Raw genomic sequence first — 19898 nt, 5'->3', positions numbered from 1 at the left:
TCACGTGATTAACACTAGGAGTGCCGGGATCGAATAGCAGTTGTACCTTACATTTCAATTAGCCATATCTCAGCAACGGCTCAACCGATTTTCTAAATTCTTTCCTGTGCTAGGAAAAAAATGTTCCTAGGGGTGTTATTTCCCCTAGAGCAATCGAGCCAGAGAGCGGCATCTGAATCTTGTTAAATTTTACCGTGAATGTTACAATTTAAAGTTTTTCAAACCCAAATGACTCTAGGTTTTCGTGATTTTAAGTGGGAAAAATTGAATGTGATCATAAAGTTGTGCTCTACACATAAAAAACCGGTAAAACGTTAAAAAATAGGGGCTTTCATAGATTTTTAGATCCAGTCAACTGTCAAATGAGGGGACGGACCTGGTGTAGTGGTAAGAACACACGCCTTTCACGCCGAGGACCTGGGATCGAATCCCATCCCCGAGATAGTCACTAAAAAATTTTAGTGACGTCTTCCTTCGCAAGGGAAGTAAAGCCGTTGGTCCCGAGATGAACTAGCCCAGGGCTAAAAATCTCGTTAATAAAGATAGAAAAAAAAACTGTCAAATGTTGGTTTTCATGGCTACCTCGATGGTCCCTTGGTTCGTATTCACACTAGCTTTGTATTCTATAACTCGATACCTCCCTAACTCGATAATACTTTCAATATAGAGTTATGGAAAGTTGACTGTAAATAAATATTGGGTGTAATCAAAAAATGTTGGTTTCAATCAAAACATATTCACAAGCAGGGCTGGCAATCGTCACCGTCAAATGGAAAAAGTCGTCGACGAAACTAAAAAAAGAATCGTCATCGTCACTCAACCAGCGTTGGATAACGATTCGCTGCAGTTGTCCGCCACAAAGGCTCGGTGTCATGACGAACAAATAAGCCTCCTTCGTTATGGTCGAATCTTCGTTCGAAAGCTCTGAGCCGACTAAAAATATGAACCGTGGCGTCGATGGATTATGAGCCTCTTTTGAAAAAATAAAACAGAAACAAAACAACAAAACGTGTCCGGAATTGAACAAACGATCTCTGAATCGTCAATGTCACGGGCTTACCAACAGAGCTATTGGTTTGGTAAAGCATTATCTTCATGTTTTGTACTCAATTACTAAGATATGTCATTCACACGTTCGAAAACGTTCGCAAGCGGAAGATGCTAATTTCATGGTAGAGATGGGTTTCAGCGATACTCGATTTTTGAATTTTCGCTCATTTTTCGTTAAAGTTAGGCGCTGGATAGGTAATGTGAGTTCATTGATGCTGTTTTATATCCTCATTTGCATTTACACTACATTTCGACTCCTTTTCGAAAATTCATTTGCTCCCATAAACCCATTGCAATAAATTGATTTAAAAACAAAACAAAACAAAAATTTTATGAACAATCACTTCATTACATACTAGCGTTGCATTATTATTCGCTCTGGATGGTGTTTGAGTTCATTTCATGCAAATATTTGATAGTCCATAATCGGAACCCTTTTATGTCGAATGCAACGAACGCTATTGCCATGATTTGTACAAAGACAACACTTTTCAAAACCAATTTTTAGAAGCTTAAAGTCAATTTAATACTAAAACTGTTTATTTCAACTATTTCGTAAGGCTTTAAACTAGTAATTAACATTAACAAGTCATGCCTACGTTTAAGAGACGTGGTTAAAATTTGATTTGTATCCATACTGTTGACATATTGCATCCATAATTAGTACACCTACCCTAGTCGAAAATGACCAAATATTTTCTTCTTAAGATTGCATATTGTTATTTCTAGTTTATCACCCTTGCACGGAGTTCGGGGTACAGACAATCAGAGATATGATATTAGAAGAAAAATAGCACAATCAAGCTAATACAAAGAAAAAGTAAATCTATGGGGCTCTGCACAAAAATCATTCGCTCTCTTTCACTCCTTCGTGGAATTAGTAAACAACAAGGTCAGTAAACGTCAAAATCCCATACAAAATCAAAACAGTGCAGAGGCCCATAGAGGTTTAATATCTCGGAATACACACATAGGGTTGATGTACCAATAGTGGAGGTACTAAGCACGGTTGAACTTCATTTAATCGCCTAAATTCAAGAAGCGCAATTAATGTACATGTTAATGTTGTAACGGGAAGTAACGACTATTGACTTAATGAGAAAACTGATTTCATCGCAGTAATCCAGAACATGTCAGTGAAAAATAATACCTCCACTATTGGTGCGCTGTTCCTTTAGTTGCGGTATTTTTTTAATTTGTGTTCCTATAGTTGTTGTATCCGTTGTTTTCTTATGGGATCCTCCACTATAGGAACACTTTACCACAACTATTGGTACAAGCAAGAAAAGTTTTAGCAATTTGAGTGATATTTCATCAGTTTTAAAGCAATTCGAACGCTCTTTTCAACTATTCCGTGTATGAACAAGCCAAAACGTCGATTGGCAGTGTCGGTTCTGTGGCTAATGCATTAAAATAAGTGAAAACGGCACTACCGCAACTATAGGAACACCCACAACTAAGGGAACACTTACCCTACGGACGTCACAATGACGAATTGTGTCCCTACTCTCGATCACCAGAGCACTAAACTAATATTTTATAAGTAAATGAAAAACTGAATTAAGAACTATACCATTTAATTTCACTAGAGTTTGTATCCTTTGACATATACGTGTATTTCGAGTCTACTACACGACACTGAAGACGGACTTACAGTTGAGGTCGAAATACTCGTAAGAAAACCTTTGATAACTCTGCAATCATTAGAGTTAGCACAATATTTTTTTTCAGCAAGAAGTTATAGTCTTATTATTTTTAGGCATATCAATTTTACCTCTGATTACTTATTGAACACTGTTAGTCACACGTGACCCATAACATTATAAAATGAATCATCCGAGATTTCCCAGTACATGATAATACTTTAAAGAAAAATATCTCGAACTAAAATTTTTGGCGTTTGATGTGGTTTACAGATCAAGTGATTTTCAGAAATACAAAACGTTTTGAAAGCCTCAAAAACTGTCCTGATAATAAAATACAGAAAAGGATAACCCGTTCGAAGACAGGGAATTATTGAAGCATACCTATGTAGAATTTTTTTGGATAGGTTTTGACGGAAAAATTGCATCATATTTTTAAATATTTCAACAATATACAGTAAAACCTCGATATAACGTAACTAGATTTTTATTTTCGTTACGTTATATCGAGGCCACGTTATATCGAAGCAATTTTTTTTCTAATTTTAATTCAACATGTACTGTTTGATGAGAGAATGGATCAAAAATTGATGTTCTTGACTTAGCAGGCAATTTGAGCCTTACATACATATTTTTTTCGATATTAGTCCCTGTTTTACATATTACAAATTGCATATCTTGCATATCCTTCTAATAATTTTCAATTTTTTACTTTTTCGGCCTTATTGCAGTAATCCTCAAGGAATTGTATTCCTGAAAAATCTTTGAAGAAATCCTTGAACACATGGAAAAATTCTAAATGAAATGCATGAATGAGATCTTTCAGATACCTTTGAAAACGTTTATGTTTAGCAGGCAGTTATGAAACTTCAAAAATTGTGTTATGATGAACTCGTGGAAAAGTTCTTAGAACAAATCCTTTTATAATATATTTAATTTAAGAATTTAAGAATAAATTTCCCAAGAATTCTTTTAAAAATATGTAGGAGAATTCACCAAAAAAATCACAAGAAACACCATTAAAAGCAAGAATTATATTTGAGGGATTTTTTATGGAAAAGTTTTTGAACGAATACGTGGTGAGATAATTGTCAGTATTCTAGGAGAATTCTCTGGAGGGTCTGGGGAACTTGATCAGTTTTTGGACGAATCCCTGAATATATTTTTGTAATGATAAAAATTCGTAGAAAAATCTCAAGACTATAATACTTCAAGAATGATTTGGAGAACTCGCTGAAAAAAAATCATGGAGAACTCCCTTAACAAACTCCTAATAGAATCAATGAAAGATTTTGTTCGACATAGAATCCTTAAGACACTTATGTACTACGGAATGGTTCTTTTATAAATATTTCGATAAAGTTATGCAGGAATTTATAATGAAATCGCTGGAGATATTTCGAGAGGATTGTTTCCAGGTTTTGGATGAATACCTGTAGAATTTTTTTAAATAAATTGTTGAGCACTTCCAGAGTTTAGGTAATGGATTGCTCTTTGAAATAAATATTTCTGGAATCATTTATGAATCTCTAGACTCCGGAAAAAATAAAGTATTGTAGGCGAATAGTTTGAAGAATTTATAGTTTAATTTACTTAATATTCTGCAGGAATTACTTTTGATCAAAAGCACAGTAGAATTCATAGAATTATTAAAAAAAAAGCCATTGGAGAAATTAAAAATTCTTGAACTAAAAATTCATAAAATCCATAATTTCTTGAAAACAGTTCTTCGATATATTTCAATGAGAGTTTTCTGATGAAATTCCTTAGGCATCCGTAAGACGAGAATCCATTAAGTCAATTCTGATCAAATATTCCTAGAAACTCTTGTAGAAATCTTTGAAATCGCTTTGAAAAAAAAAAAACAGCTGGAATCCCTGGAATCGTTTCTGAAGAAAATCTCAGAAGTTTTCAAACATCAATATCAGGAGGATTAACTAGTGGAACATGTGGGAGATACCTGTCGGAATTATTTTAAGAACATGTTTTGAGTTTTATGCATGCATATGAGGAGGGTTTAGTAAAATTCAGAAAAATAAATGGGAGCCTAAAAAAGTTGCGTTATAAAGAGGTTACGTTATATCGAGTTTACATTATATCGAGGTATGACTGTACTCGTATGATGTGTAAATAATGCTTACATGTTACATTTCCCATTCAATGCTAGCACCATGGTAGGTTCAAGAGCTACATGACCAGCCTACCACAGACTGCTGTGTTTTATTCGCTTTACAATATTCATTTCTCAACAGATATGTTATAACTCGCGACGCTGCCAGATGTCATTATTTTTCAATTTACCACTGAGTAAAATTCGCTGCATTGTATGTTCGAAGAGTCCAAGATTCATGGCCGTACCGAGCGACCGGAAGAATAACAGTCATGTAACATTTAAACTTCATTTGTAAGTTCTAATAATTAGGTATCATGTTACTGATCAGTAACGGCGCCAGACAAATCAAAAAAAGTCAGTTGGGATGGGGAAGGAATGTTAGTGGATAATGAATGTCCGGGGACCGAGAACACCTTTGAATCTCCACAATCATCACGGGAAGTGAGACTAAACGCGCGTTGTACATGACTTTAGTTGGATGCTTTTAACTGTTATCAATTGCACCGGGGATTTTCTTAGAGGCTTTCAATCTCAACCGCAATCAGGAATTAAATATTTTTCTACACCCAACGTTTCGATTGTATTTTCAACCTTTCCAACCCTCGTTCTGTACGGCCATGAATCTTGGATATTGAAAGAGGTCGACCGGATAGCTTTTAAATTCTTCAAACATACAGTGCTGCAAACAATATTCGGCGGTAAATTTGACAATGGCATCTAAAATTACCAATTTGGCTGCTTCTCGTTCTATATATTATTTTCAAACTGACCATAAGTCACCATTGCATGTACCCACGAAGAAGCTTAGCGTGCTACCACCGCTATAAGATACCAACTGCCCGCGGTAGGCACCAGACGAAGAAAGAAAGTAAAATAAGATTGCTAGCGACCAATGTTCAACACCCGTTCGAGCATATGTAAAGCATGCCTTCTGTGCAACTATTAGGCATCGAATCCAGCAACCAAAGCAAGGGCCAATTCTCCGCTGAGACTTGATGCTCATATGACCGTGAAATATGTGCAGAAACTGCAGCGGTACCACTCTCCCACGTGTATGCACCAGTTATAGGAAGATATATGAGCGATGCAATGGAAGAGACTATTAATTTAATTATGATTAACTTTTTTTCCTTTCCAGTCTGTCATAAACAGAGAACGAGGGGATCATTATTAAGCTTTGGTTGAGGTATTTCTGAGAAATTTGAATCAATTCAAATAAGCCCCAGCATCTCCTATTGGTCAAATGTTTACACCGCTGTGCCGTCGTCCGGTTTGCGAAAAATCCGTTTGACTATTTAACGGCGGAGACTTTCCGAAGAGTGGGTTAACTAGGCCTCGGAAAGTGAATTGCACAGATGCACTTTCCTTTCTAGAAGAATATGGTAATTGACTTCATTATTTTAGATTGGAATCATGACTTTGAATTTTCATCGATCGAATGAAATCCATATATTTGTTAAACATCAAAAGTAGAATAAAAAAATGGGTGCAAAGTCGATCACACGCAGCTTTGATATTGTTGCTTTCACCTGCTGCTTAAAAAAAAGTGGAAACACAAACTCGAACAACCATCAATTACGAGCGGGTTGTTTTTCAGTCAATGGGTTTCTGATTGATTCAACAGTTCAGTATCCAGACGTTCGTTAAACTGATAACACGGAGCTCACGAAAACGGTCGAATACCGAGCAGTTTAGCAGAATATTTTTCATTTGGCTATAGATATTTTCATTGCTGTGATAATTTGGATGGATGGTCAACGGAATTGAAGAATATTTGAACATAAAGAAGCAGTGCGCATTATACTCTCGTGGTGTGCATACACAAATTAGTTCTGCTGATGGAAGTTTTAATACTACCCAAAGCAATTCGTGAGGATTTGTGGACTTTTGGAAATCGTAAGGAGTGACAGCTTGAATAGTGTGTACAGCCAGATTTCCAAATTTGAAACCTCTTCCTCTCCGTTGTCGGAGGACACCGTGTTGGCAAAAAGAAGTTCTTAGAGGGGCGTTTCTCCGGAATGCGCGCTTTCTTTCAAGTGTGAAATAATTAGTGTTGATAATTGCATCGAAATGAGCAATCAGTTCAATGCTTTACACAAATTTTCCGATCATCACATCGAAGCAGTCTCAAGCCAATAGACATACATATATCTCAGGAGCACATAAATGTACTGATGAGCCCCCAACCAAACCGTCTCTCAGCTCATCGGAATCCTAGTGTGCTGCGCTAGACGTAGCCTCACGAAAATTCTAAAAGCGTGCGCAAGGTGATGTGCTCTCGGGGAGACTTGTCTCATGCGCTGCTCGGCGCTACGGCTCGCCATCGGTATCCAAGTTGTGAAACAAATGCTTAGTAACGAAGAGCCTCTACAACTATTCTCGCCTTATTATGCAGGTGTCTAGATAGCCTACATGATATGGTCGAAGACTCGCGATCCAAGAGTTACAATTTCGATCCTCGTTGAAAAATTTTGTAATCACTTCAAATATTGCGCAGAATTTTAAACAGCACATGTGACGGAGCGCATGAGACCGCATTGAGACACATCTCAAAAAAAATGAGGCGCACCAAAACAAGCTATCACAATGTACAGAGCACCTGTGCGCTTGCAAGCAATGAGGCTCCTGCACCTAAGGCTACAGCACGTGCACAGTAACTTTTTGGTTCAAGTGAGAAAACAAAGAGTACTGCCTATCGTGGTTAAATGTTCCGAATTTGGAGGATTTAAGTAGAAGATATTGAATTCCGTTAGAGGAATCAAGGTTTCCTTCCAAATCGCAAAGCAAGGAGACTGTCGCGTTTTGCTGGGAACTCTTAAAGATCGAGAACGTCTTCTCAAACATCTTGAAGAGAAAAAGCACAATTTTTTTACTTATGACGACAAAACTGAACGTTTGTTCAAAGTTGTCTTGAAAGGTCTCTCAAGTGATTATAAGTCACCTGAAGAGATCAAAAATGGAAGAAATGGTTTACTTGGATTTTTCCCAGTTCAAGTAATCATTATGAAAAAGAGAACCCAATCTGGCATTGTTCGGAAAGGGCTTTCTCAAGAATACTATTTAGTTCATTTTAACAAAAATGATCTAATTAATACTGAAAAAAGCTTTAGAAAAAGCAAGACTTATGATCGATGTCCGCGTGACAAGGGAACGTTCCCAGAAACCGAGAGGAAATTTCCAGAACCCCACTCAGTGCCGTCACTACCAAAAGCTCGGTCAAGGTACTAACTATTGTCGCATTTATGCTAAATGCATGATTTGCAGAGCTTCTTCTCACGCTAGGTTCGTCTGTCCTGTGATAGAAGATACCAAAAAGTTTGTGTGCGCAAATTGCGAGGGAAACCATAAGTCTTTCTATTGAGATTGCCCTTCGCACAAACGAATAGTTGAGGCTCGTACCAGGCAGATGAATGCAGGTAAACTATAGTCATGCTTATTCACAAGCCAATTTTATTCCATCGGGTAGCCATTCGAATCTTTTAATTTCGAATGGGAAATCCTATGCCGATATCGTAGAAGGTTATTTAAACTCCTCCCCTTTTCATACTACAAGTAACTGTTCTAATTGTTTCAAATCAAATGGAAATACCCATGCTGCCACAGTGAACTTCTATACCGCCAATTCATCTACCAAAATTCCTAACGGATAAACGTCAGATAATGTACCTTGTTCGAGTAATAGCATAGCATAGACTGACTGTTCATGTCAATGGTTGCTACTCCGTGATTGATAGGAACTGGTAAGAATTGTACTGCGATCCAAATGAATGAGGAATGGAAGTTTTCGCTTTCTCTCGGAGTGAAATTTTAGCAGATCTAATATTATTGATCAATAACGACGCAGCCCAAGTCCTTACAGTCAGTTGGGATGGAAGAGGAATGTTAGGGTGTAATGATTGTTGCTTCTAGAGACCGAGAATACCTCTGGATCTCCACAATCACCACGGGAAGGGTGTTTATTAGTGAGGGAGGAAAAGATCTGAGAATCACCAATGATCAGTATTGCGATCCATGGATAAGGAGGGAAAAATACAACTTAAACTTAAAGCTAGTTTTGCATTTTGTCTCGAGAAGTTTTTGGTGGAAGATTTAAAAAAATACGTCTACATCCGTAATGCCGTACCGAAAAGAGAAAAATATATGTATATATTATAAATATATGTATATATAAGTTTTTGGTGGAAGATTTAAAAAATACGTCTACATCCGTAATGCCGTACCGAAAAGAGAAAAACATATGTATATATTTTTAATAATATGAAGCAGGAATGATGCCGACACTTGTAGTGACGAACCATACATAGTTTGTATGAAAATTACATAAGAGTAACGCAGTACATTTTTGTCTCGAGATGACAAGTTTTTGATAGGAGTTTTTGAAAAAACGTCAACATCCATAATGTCGAACCATTCAAAAGATGTTTTTAGTAATGTTAAAGAGAGAAAATATATGTATATTGAAATTATATAAAATACCCATAATGCCGACACTTGTAGTGACGAACCATACAAAGTTTTGTTGGGTGTTACATAATATAAACGCTGTCATGGAAAATGTGTCATTATTAAGCATAAAACGAGCTCACCAGTTGGTAATGCATCCTCGACTTAACACGGATATCTTTTCGCACTCACACAACGCGAACCGTAATACTTCTCGGCGTGCGTCCAGAAAACGAATCGTCTTGCTTGGGCTCTCCAAAGCACTGCCCAGCAAAACGCGATTGCTCACAACTGCGTCACGTGTTTCCGGGCAAAGCTGAAAGTGATCGAACAGTTCCTAGCTGAACTTCCATCACAATGCGTCACCGCTTCACGGCCATTCTCCATTGTCGGGATCGATCACCCCATCATAGAGACGCATCGCCAAAGGCCTACGTTTCAGTATTCGTATGCTTCAGCACAAAAGCAGTTCACTTAGAGCTTGTAGTAGACCTCAGCACGGCCAAGTTTCTCCAAACCTTTCGTCGTTTCGTTTCTCGTACACCGACAACGGCCAAAACTTCATCAGTTCCGCCAATGAGCTGCGAAAACTGTTGAGCGCAGAAGAGTTCCGGTATGACATTGCAGATGAGTGTTCGAGTTCCGGAATCTGCTGCCACTTCAATCCTCCGCGTGGATCCCATTTCGGGGAGTTATGGGAAGCGGCCAAGGCATTTTGTTCGTTTTTTTTTTTTTTTTTTTTTTTTTCTTTTTTTTTTTGAAACACTTGAAAATGAAGATAGATTAGAGGAGAACTTCTGTAATAAATCGCCAAGAACAGTATCCCAATAGAATCCTGTTTTATATTCCATGAACATGTTGTGGAATGATTGGAGGAAACCTCAAAGTGACACCTGGAATAATCATTTAATTTTGTATTGCAGAATGTCCTGGACAATTTTTGCTGTGAATTTTTCAAGCAATCTTGGAAGAATTTAAGATTTAAGAACTCCAGAAAATCCTGAAAAGCATATTTAAACAGCTGGAGGATATTTTAAGCTAAGAATAGGAATTTCATTTATTTATTCTGTATTTCTTGGTTGTTGGTCTTGTTTGAATTCTTTTGAAGATTTTTCTAAGCTATTTGATAGAGATTCTTTGATTTTGGCAACATCAGAAAGCCTAAAGAAACTTCAGGAAAAGTCTGTTGAATAATAACTACTAATCCCAGGAATGATTTTCTGTGGGAATCCCATGAGAAACTCAGTGAAAACTAGAACAGGAGTTCTTAGAGAAAGTTGTGAAAAAAATTATGAATAAATTCTCTTGGGAATTCTCAGAGCAATCTTTTGGAAGCATATCCAAATTATGTGAGTTATTTCAAGGCTTCTCCACAAAAAGACGAAACATGTGTATCATATGTAGTAAATTACAAAAAAGTTTGGATATTTTTTCTACATACTTGCAAAAATGTAAGATTTGTCCTAATACATCCAAAACTCTACTTATAATATTCTCATATTAACCAAAGGCTCTTTATTCCAATCCTTTAAGTAGACATGTTGTCACGATGAGAAGGGTTCCAATAGCTAGGTCAGATGAAGTTAAGTATCTAGGGCTCATGGTAGATACAAAATTAACTTTCAAAAATCACGTGGGCGGTATTCGGACCAAATTTGACAAAAATATAAAATGTCTGTATATTCTTATTAACAAAAAACAACACTTTGTTTTAAGATCATGTACCATTATTGCACCAGCTGTTGTAATACCAGGAAGAAAACTCTGCAGAGGACTCAAAATAAAATGATTCTGAAGCTTCCTCCTTGGTGTTTTAGACGGAAATTGTGCAATCTTCTATTGCCACGATATACACGTTAGGTATTTAAGTTAGGTTAGGTTGATTGAAAGCGTTTTTTCTGTTATAATCAGGTGAAATCAACCCACTTGTTACGCCAAATTTAATTAAATATGCTGTTAAAAAAAATATCAATAAGAACTTAATTTAGTTTAACTAAATCAGATCATAGTGCTTTCTTACACAAAACACCTAGGTGAATGGGATGTAATGTTTGAAATTATACTAATAAAGAAGATGGAAACATTCGAATTGTGAAAACAGACAATTTTTTATGTGTCCCCCTGTTCGACAAAATCAAGGATCAAACCAAGATAAGAAGCGAACGAGTACTACAAGCTAAGAATGAGAATACTTTCTTATTCACCTTTCGTAGTCATCCCTTCAAGGTAAGATAGCAGTTGGCCGCATCCCTCGCTACCAAACCATCTTCACACATAAGCCATCAAAATGCAAACTGCGACCACCAACCGAACCGAAGTGAAGGAAAATAAGTGTGAAGATAAGACATTCTGCATCAGCATCGTTCAGTCATCCAACGAAATATGGCAAAAAAAAATCTGACATGAATAATGAATTAATTTCAAACAATCGTTTCGCCGTATTTCATTTGTGTGTATTCTCTTTCCCCTCTGTGAATTGCTAACCGAAATTTAAATGCTGCTGCTTGTCCTCGAAATGTAAATAATTGCTCCCTCAGCTTTCCGGCAGGTAGAAATAAGTCCTTCCCCAAAAAAACAAACTCCCCAAATTCGTCATATATTATGCTCGAAAAAAAAAATAACCAAATAAAATCACCGCCGCCGCATCGTTAATCTTAAACACTCATTAAAACGAGTGTGCTGAGGCTTGAATATATGAATAAAATAGAGCCGAGATGGAATGAAAACCCAGCATCCGTTCAAATTCGCGATATGTGGAAGGGTAAGGTCTAGTCTGGTCTTAATGCAGGTAGTTTGGGTACCCCTCGTAATAAGTCCAAAACCTCAACGAGCGAATGTGAACCTACTCCCTAAGCAACAATGACACACCGTCTACGATTTCGTTACAGTTCGAAGATACAACTCAAAGAAATTGCTGTCGTCTGGTAAAAATCTTTATTCCAAAGAACCATGCATATCTTCATCTCCGAATCGGTTCCTTTGCCAGGAGTTATACTTCCCTCCGGTGACGACACTTCTGTACATACTTATGAGAATGATGGTTTCTTAAAAAATCAATTCAATGTGTGACGACAAAGCAGCAGCCGCAGCACCATGGCAAGTAACGATGTGAGTTTGCATACGAGGAGGGTTGTATGACTTCTTGAAGAAAGCAGATGCAAACCAAATCCCTTCGGGCGGATTAGAGAGTGTGCAAATTTAATATCGACGGTCTAATATGAATATCAATAATTATTGGTAGGGACGTTTCTTATGCTGGCGTACAGTACAGCTATGAGGAAACATTTCGGAAAATATGAAAAAGAAGAAGTGAATTTGGCAAATTGAATATTGAAGATTAAATTTGATGCAGCAAACTATTAAGTAAATAGTACTATAAAGTGCAGCTTCTAGTATAGCCTCATATGTTATAAAAGAATAAATTAAAACGCATTTTTTCAAAGGCCCCCATGTTTCTATATTTCTGGTTAATAAACATACTAATAAAATACGACAATGTTCTTCATCGATTTAATCCTTTCCGCAAACAAATGAACGGAATCGAAAGCAAATGAATGCATAATTATTTTCAATAAATGAACACATTCCCAGTTCCAGCCATCATCGGAATCGGCAATTTGTACCAGCATATCACCACCCAATCGGCACAAATGGGACCCAATAAATATTGTCATCGGACGATCTCTTCGTACACCCTGGGAGGGATCCATGGCTTCAGCTTCAACCCGAAACGGATGTGCAACAGACAAAATCCAACTGTGAAACAAAAGTAGAACAAGCACACCGTTTCAACCGGAATCTTTCGATGTCGCTCGGCGGAGATGGAGCTGTGCCCACTGATAAATAGACGCAACACTCAGAACAAATTCCATTACAATCCGTCGCCTTTCCACACCATGTTTTGTGCAACAAGGTCTGAAGGAAGCGCCAGTGTGAAATATCAAACACGAAGGAAACGATGCGTGGGCTTCGGGTATTAACACACTTTTGTACACGAATTGATTATTAGATGAGCGTTCGAAGGAAATTTCGCCAGTAATACGTCTGTTTGTCTGTGATGTGCCGATTGCTGCATCGATGTGCATTAGGCTCACTCAAAACTCATATTTGTATTGTGCATCAACCGAAGATGATCAAAACCGCGATTTGTTGCAATGAACCAGTCTGCTGAAACGTCATTGGGAATGCACCACTGAGCAATAGGGTGGATCAAATAGAAATATCTGTTTTTTTTTTCTAATTACACCTGTCATATCAATGTTGTAATTTTTTTTATACTAACACAGTTTTGATTCATATTACGCACATTCTAGACCTCAGTTAAGCATAACTCATTGATGAGCATAAAAAAATAAATCATTTTGAACGATCCATCAACATTATCAAGCATTGCAAACATTTAACTTTCAAATGATGGGTAAAGATTAATTGCCGCCACTTGAATAACTTCAAATAAATAGAAATATGTGACCTGTCGTGATTCTTATATCAGGCGTTACCACACTTTTGACTCGTATTCCGGACTATGCGGTCAGTTTTTTTAACCTTCCTTGCATTAAGAAAAAGTTACACATTATGCATTAAGGGTCAAAAATGACCCATGACTTTAAAACGCTCTCAAAAATCCATTTTTTAACCGATTTTCGTTCTTTTAGCTTTATATGAAAGATATGGAACTCTAGAATGGAACCCTGGAAATTGTTTGTCAGTATGGCCATTCTGGGCACAAGGGCACAAGGGAACCTGGAACCTGTTTCAGAAGGAACTGGCGTATATCATATTCAGCAGTTCATACACATGTATATAACGACGGTTCAAATTTCATGGTTTTTCATTCAGATTTACAAGAGCACCAAGAGGACCAACATTTAGATATGGCCGGTATTTCGGAGTATTTCGGAACCGGTTCCGCTAGGGTTTGATGTGGACATTTTCAGACCATCATATAGTACCATCATGCGACGGCTCAAAATACATGATTTTTCATCCAGATGTAAATGGACACCATGCCATATACCTGGTGTTACGCACCTAGTGGAACAGAGCCTGCTTCTCAGCATTTTTAAACGGAGAGGTTTGCCATCTGACTATTTTTGCCAATGTATATCGCTTGGCAAGCATGATGATATTGTATGCCTGGGAAGTCGAAAAAATTTCCAACCCGAGAGGATCCTCGACCGGTGGGAATCGAACCCATACCCGCGTGTAAAAATGTAATATAAGGAATCGAAATCATTCGACATAATTCTTACTTATAACTATTATAACTCTTGACATCAATCGCAATTTTGAGACCTGCTCAAATAGGGCACCAGACAGCCTTTTAGAAAAACCTTCAGATATTCCTTCAAGAATCACTCTCTAAATATCTCCAGAGGTTCTTCCAGAGAATTCTCCAGTAATTATTTCAAAAATTCCTTCACGAATAATCTCTACCGCAATTCTTACAGCAATTTCTGCACTAGGGCTTTTGCCAGAGATTGCTCCAGGAAGAACTATTGTTTCCCATGATACATTTTAGACCAGTTTTGATAGGGCTCTTGATTGGCTGAATATCTTAGCAATTCCTCCTGGAGTTTCTCCAGGGATTCTATATGCAATTCGTCCTAGTATTCCTGCAAACAATATTTACAGGCATTTAATTTGGTTACCGGCATATCGGTCTATTTTACTTGAAGTAAGAGGGAGCATAGAGAAGAAAGCAATGAATACTAGATGGATAGATACCGTAAGGGAACGGCGAGAGAAATTGGATTAGATGTTGAAGGCATACCATATAGAACAGTATTGCTTGAAACGTCCTTCTTTTTGGCTGACGTCCCCTATGGAAACGGCTTGGCGTGTTGTTCGAATAACACTTCCAAGACAGCCAAGACATTTACAGGGATTCCTTTAGAGATTTCGCAAGGAGTTTCTGCAAGAATGTCTCTAGTGATTACTAAAGTAATTTTTTCCTGAGATTCTTCCAGGAGTTTCTCTCAGAAATCCTCCAAGATCTGTTCCAGGAATTCTTTCAGGAAAGCTGCAAAATTTCTCCAGATAATTTTTTCTGGTATTCTTTCAGAGATTCCTCTAGAAAATCAAGGATTCTTGCAGAGAATCTTCAAGGCAATATTTGTTTTTGAGAGGATTTGTTAGAGTATGTTAATGTTCATATCTTCAAGGTTTCCCCCAGGAATTTCTCTTAGAGTTACACTAGGACATTTTGTTTCAATGGTTACTCAAGATATTGATCTAGTGATTTCTTCAGAATTTTCTCTGATGATTCCTCCACGGAAACATACAAAGATATCTCCAAGTAGTCCTCTCAAGATGCTTCCAGGATTTATTCTGAATATTTCTTCTTGGATTCCTCCCTGGATTACTCCAGGGATTCTACCAGGAATTTTTACAGATGTTTCTCAACTTACAAATTCCTCAAGAATTTCTTGGAGGAATTCTCCCAGAGTTACCACAAGGAAAATCGCGACATGAATTATTTTAATAATTTCTCCAGACTACCTGGAACTCGTTCTGAACATCCAACAGGGATTCCTCTGAGAGTTGTTCTTGGAATTCCTTCAGTGATTCTCCTATGAATTCCTGCAGGAATTTAGTCATACATTATGCTAAGAACTACTTCAGGGATTATTTTACGAAAATTTCTACAAATATTTCTCCAGTAAATGCTTTACATTGATTTTTTCGGTAAATCTCTTCATGGAATCCTCCAAAGATTTCTTTTGGGATTTCTTGAAAAATTATTCCAGGGATTCTTCCAGAAGAGTCAAAACAGGGGCTACAGGGTTTTTTCCAGGGATTTCTCTACAAATTCTACCAGCATTCGTCGTGGGACACCTTCAAGGATTCTCCAAAAATCTTCCAGAAGCCCTTTAGAAATTCCTACAGGAGTATCTCCAGAGGCTCATCCAGGGATTTCTCTAGTAAAACCTCTACAGCGATTCCTGCAGGGATTTCTTCAGCTTTTTCATCAGGAATATCATAAAGGATTGCTTTAAAAAAAATCTTCATGATTTCCTCTAGAAATTGTCCAAGGATGGGCTGGTAGACAATCAACTGCACATTTTAATGAAATATGCTTTTCGTCTACGCAGTCTTTATTATAAAAAAGCCGGTAAAAAAATAAACAGTGGAGCCAAAAAGCATATTTTAGGGGGGTATGTAGCCTTGAGGTTACGCTTTCGCTTCATAAGCGGAAGGTCATGGATTCGATTCCCAGCCCCTCCACAAAAAAAACCCGTCCAGCCACCAGAAGACGCCTCATGGAGGACTGTGCTTTGGGGAGCACATCCATCCTACGTCAGTATCAGATGGTGACTGAGACAAACTGACCCTCTTCGCAGGCAGCTAGCCTCACTAATAGCAGAGCTCTCTCCTACCTGCTCGGTGTGAGAGTAAAAGAGTAGGAGAGAGTGAAACTACATGTAAATATAGATAAGTTGAAAATAGATCTGTATCGATAAAGAAGCTACAGATCAATTGAGTTCGGCACAGTTGTGGCCACGAGCCCGGAGTGCCTATAAAAAAAGGCATATTTTATGTTCCAGGGATTTTGTCATGAATTCCTCGGAGGAAGTCTCAGGAATAGTTCGCAAAAGAATCTCGAAAAGACTACCCGAGAATATTCTGTACAAACAAATGGAGAAATATCTGGAGTAATGCTTCAAGAAATCGTTGTATTGTAACTTGGAGGAAGCCTTAAAGACATCACTGCATAAATCCTTGTAGAAATATTCCTGGAGGAATGCTAAGAAGAGTCCCCGACCAGATAGAAGGAACATGATTATAACAGTTTTGCTCTTATATGATTTTATTATAAGACCAGTTGTTATAAAACATATACCGTTAGTAGTTGGAATAACAAATTTAACGCAAAATATATATAGAATATAGCAAATCCTATTAAAATTATACCAATATGATTACAAAACGTGTTACCGACCTGTCACAACAAAACAAACATTATTGCAAATTTTGTTATTGTTCATAACTTTAGATGTTATTTACAACCAACTTACACATGCAATATAAGAAACATAACAAATATCATGTAATAAATCTGTTACAAAAAAAATGTGACAAGTTAAGAACAAAGCCATCTTGACATAGTTATATGAACTTCTGTTAATTTAACAGCTTTTGTTACAATATGTCATAATCTTGTTATGTGATTCTAGACGGGTGTCTGAGAAGCCTGAGTGACCCAGAAGTAAAATCTGAAAAAGTTCCCTGAGGAATCGTTCGAGAAATTCCTTGAGAAATTCTCGTTAAAATTTTACTGGAGGAATCTATGGAGGAATCCCTGGAGACATTCCCGCAGTAAGTCTTGACGAAATCCCTGTACAAATTTCCCTGCAGAAATTCCTAGAATAATCCTTGAAAAAATCCCTGGAGGATCTTCTGGCAATATTCCTGATGGAATTGCTGGTATTTCTAGAGTTCTATCGGAAACGGTCTGGTAGCGAACAAAATTTGTTTCTTGGAGAAATCTCACGGTAACCGCTTGTGGAACCCATGGAAAAATCGCTGTAAGGATTACAGTAGAGATTATCTTGGATCTTATGGCTCCTGCACATAAGGCTGCAGCACGTGCACAGTATGCAACCAGTGGATTACAACAAAATTGTATCACAATTATATCAAGATTTGTTACGAATATCAAATTTTATTTCATTTTTGTTCATGCACGTTGAGTTGTAACAATGTCCTTTCATAATTAAAACAAACTCAGTTATAATAACAAAGGCTATTTCAAATTTGTTTAAATTTATAACATAATTATAAAGCAAATCGTGATAAAAAATCTGAGGGAAGTTACATATACATGTGCGCTTTCATTTATGTAAAAACATAACAAATTTTGTTATAATTAAGTTATGAATAATGACAAACTGAGTTATATTCTCGTTTGATTTGAAACATAATAAGGAACATTTTTGTTTAAATTATATTATATTTTGTTTCAATTTTGTTAAGTATAGAGGAAATTGTATTGTATTTTTTGTTATTTTATCTACTACCGACCATTGTATTACAACAATATTGTAGCACGATTATATCAAGATTTATTACAAATATCAAATTTTGTTTCATTTTTGCTAGAAGTACTTTGAATTCATGGAAGAAATTTAAACATAATTGAAAAAAAAACCAGTTATATTAACAAAAGCTGCTTCAAATTTGTTACTAGTTAGAACATAATTATAACACATATTTCATAAAATTTGTGAAAACAATTGCTTATAACAAATTTTGATATAATTAAGTAATGAAAAATAACAAAATGAGTTATATTTGGGTTCGATTCGAAACATAATGAGTTACACTTTTGTTTGAATTATAACATAATTTGTTTCAGTTTAGTTTAGTTTAGAGTAAATTGTGTTATAATTTTTATTATTTTAACTTCTTATCACTAAAAATTATAGCATACTTTTTTAGAAAAAAAACGCGTTATGGAATAACAAAATCTGTTTCAACTCTGTTGTAATCCAGTGGTCAGGTTACTCTTGCTTTTACTGTATACCTCCCTTATTCTCTGGTCCGTTCAAAATTCAGTTATGCTGAGTTGATAATTTTTAATAATTTTTTTTTCTAATTTGGCCGTAACGGAAATGATATTCTAATATAATATTTTTATGTTTGAGAAGCCCAGCGGTAAACACGCAGCTTCTCAGCTAGACCAAACTAAGGGGCATGGGTTAGATTCCCACCGGACGAGGATCTTTCCGGGTTGGAAATTTTTTCGACTTCCCAGGCATACAATATCATCCTGCTTGCCAAGCGATATACATAGGAAAAAAATAGTCAGATGGCAAACCTCTCCGTTAATAAATGCTGAGAAGCAGGCTCTGTTCCACTAGGTGCGTAACGCCAGGTATATGGCATGGTGTCCATTTACATCTGGATGAAAAATCATGTATTTTGAGCCGTCGCATGATGGTACTATATGATGGTCTGAAAATGTCCACATCACACCCTAGCGGAACCGGTTCCGGAATACTCCGAAATACCGCCCAAATCTAAATGTTGGTCCTCTTGGTTCTCTTGTAAATCGGAATGAAAAAGCTTGAAATTTGAACCGTCGTTATATACATGTGTATGAATTGCTGAATATGATATACGCCAGTTCCTTCTGAAACAGGTTCCAGGTTCCCTTGTGCCCTTGTGCCCAGAATTGTCATACTGACAAATAATTTCCAGGGTTCTATTTTTGAGTTCCATATCTTTCATATAAAGCTAAAAGAACGAAAATCGGTTAAAAAAATGATTTTTGAGAGCGTTTTAAAGCCATGGGTCATTTTTGACCCTTAATGCATAATGTGTCACTTCTTTTTGTAGCGCCGCTGAAAGCCTCTTTTAGCACGAAAATGTTCGTTTTTAAAAGTTAGGAAAAGTCAGAAAATTTCAGATTTATATCTCTTTTCTCTACAAAGTTACAGCTTATTTACCGTACCGATTGGCCAAAAATGATCCCAATGCACAAGGAAGGTTAAGGTGTCACACGAAGTCACACCACAAATTTTCAAAGGCACAAGACTTGAGAATCAAACTGCGCTCCGCGTTGAAAATTTATCCCACTGGTCACCACCAGCAAGCAAGCAATTTGATTGATTTTCAACGGGAACTGTTGACAGATTCTTCAGTCT

Source organism: Aedes aegypti, chromosome 3 (assembly GCF_002204515.2).
Source record: "Aedes aegypti strain LVP_AGWG chromosome 3, AaegL5.0 Primary Assembly, whole genome shotgun sequence".
Taxonomy (NCBI): domain Eukaryota; kingdom Metazoa; phylum Arthropoda; class Insecta; order Diptera; family Culicidae; genus Aedes; species Aedes aegypti.
This window is presented reverse-complemented; position numbering follows the sequence as displayed.